Consider the following 2549-nt stretch of genomic DNA (forward strand, 5'->3'; position numbering starts at 1 on the left):
AACCGGGGGCCATTTTCCCTTCCGGAAAGTGTACCCAAATGGTGCCCAGGTTCGCAAAAGAATAAAGGCTTCTCTGGATCCATGGAGGTCTGCTTGCTGTCCTTTTGCACTTAAACTTTTATCTCAGTACTCCATGTGCTTTGGATTCCTTGACAATAAGCAAGCTTCATTATAAAGGCTTTTGTTTCCATAAAATAATCCAGTGTGATGCAGACTCAAGTAAACTATTCCCTGAAAACATGGTTGGGAAGCACACTTGCAACTCATTGGAATTTGAGTCCCAAACCACATTCTAAAAATCAAAGCTATAAAAACAAATGGGCATAGCAACTTCTGGGCTTTTTTCTTTGGAATTTGATATTGAAATAAAAATAATTTTGCATGGTTCTTAATGGCTGGAGACTTTTCATGCATAACATACAATATAATTGATATTCATTGAGTTCTGAGTATTTCAAAGAAACAAAACTGATATATATCTTGCACAGCAGTGTTGCTTATTATCATTTTTATTTCAATGGAAAGAAAAAGACTATGGAAGTGTAATTAATTTGACATAGATAATTCTGGGCTGAACATTTAAATATCAACACCATTTAAAACCCGCTTCATTGGGCTGGGGTTATAGCTCAGTGGTAAAGCACTTGCCTAGCCCATGTGAGGCACTGGGTTAAACTCTCAGCACCACATAAAAATTTAAAAAATAAGGGTATTGTGCCATTTACAACTAAAAATATTTTTTAAAAATAAAAATAATAAAATAATACCCACTGCGCTATTCAAAGTTCTTTTTCCTCATTTTGCATCTTATTATTGTTATATTTTCTGAAGATACTAGATCATTGTATTTTGGCCCTCCCTCCAGTAATCTGTATAATCAATCACTCAGCTTCCAATAACTTCTTAAAACAGAAATCAGCCGTAAATGATTAAAAAGATGCTGGATAGGTATTAAGTGCTGTTTTTCCTACAGATTCCTAGGTTGGTTTTAGAAAGACTAAGGATTCTCAAGACACTGCACTGTATATCTGCAAACTCCAGAAATTCTCACATCGCCATGGAAGTTGTTCCCTGCCTCTTACCAGTGATTTTTTTTTTTTTTTTAATGTTTATAGGAGCAGCTAAGCTGCCTTTGCACCTCTATTCATCAAGCCACTGACAGCCAGAGGTTACTCCACTTATACAAGGGCAGGCTCTGCTCTCCTGATAGGACTTTCCCGAATGATCGTGCTTGGAAGGAACTTTCTAACTAAATACATAGAACACTATAATTGAAAGCTATTGTCATTAATATTGAGGTCTGAGATCCAAAATGAATTGTATTGTCATAAGAGTATAATAACATCACTCATAGTGTTCAACAAATATTTACTAAATGTTTTAGTCAATTTTTTGTGTCACTGTGATCAAAAGACCTGACAAGAACAATGTAGAGGAGGAAAAGTTTTTAGGCTCAGAGTTTCAGAGGTCTCAGTCCATGGTCAGCTGACTCCATAGCTCTGGACCTGAAATGAGACAGAACAGCAAGTCAGAAAGGCAAGGAGGAGGAAAGAAGCTCAGGACATGACAACTAGGAAACAGAGAGATTTCTTCTCACCAGGGACAAAACATAAACGCCAAAGACAAACCCCCAGTGTCCTCCTTCCTCCAGCCACACCCTACTGACCTACAGTTCCCATCGAGTTAATCCATATCAGTGGACTAATCCACTGATTAGGTCACACCTGTCATGATCTGACCATTTCACCTCTGAAATGAAATCGTTTCTCACTTCATCTCACACATGAGCTTTTGGGGGACACCTCTTATCTACACCATAACACTAAATCCTGTATGACTGGCAAGGAAAGGAAATTTCAAAAGCCCTTATCTCCTTAAGGGTTACTTTTAAAAGTAGAGGGGACTCTACCGGAGGAGGCTCCTCTACCAACTTCTGTGGGTTAAATTACTGTCCTTCAGTTCCAAATTCACCCTTCTATGCTCTGCTTTGTGTTGCTGAGCTGGGATTCTCCAAACAAAATCTTTCCTTCACTAGCTAGTTTTCCCCTAGGTTTGTCAACAGGGGGGCTTCCAGACAGAGAAGGAGAAATAGGAGGGAAGAAGGAATTCCCTTTCAGTTTGTTTCTGTCAGTATCACCTCAGAAATGGGTTTGCAATGGTTAGTTTTAGCCTTCATATTTGTTAAACCCCCTGAGAACCATCTCATTAGGCCCCCCAAAGGCATCAGCAGTAACAGGATAGCAGAGCCCCTACTCCAAAGCCTGACCTCCAAGCTAATTCCTCCCAGATTAGACTTGCCTCCCCTGGAGCAGGCTGAGAGCTGACCCTAATCATAGGTCCAGAGGCCAAAATTTCCCATTGGCCTGGCAGCCTGGGGTTCAAGATGTTCAACTGCATGGGAGTCTACCAAAGTCCCAGGGCCCCACTCTCCCAAATCATGTTTTCATTTGAGAGTTAAGACTAGCTTAGGAGTTCAACCTCCATTGTAATTCTGTGACCCTCACAATTAAATATTGGTCGTGTTTCTGTGTGAGACCCGCCTGTGGCTG

Source organism: Sciurus carolinensis, chromosome 5, assembly GCF_902686445.1.
Source record: "Sciurus carolinensis chromosome 5, mSciCar1.2, whole genome shotgun sequence".
Classification (NCBI taxonomy): Eukaryota; Metazoa; Chordata; class Mammalia; order Rodentia; family Sciuridae; genus Sciurus; species Sciurus carolinensis.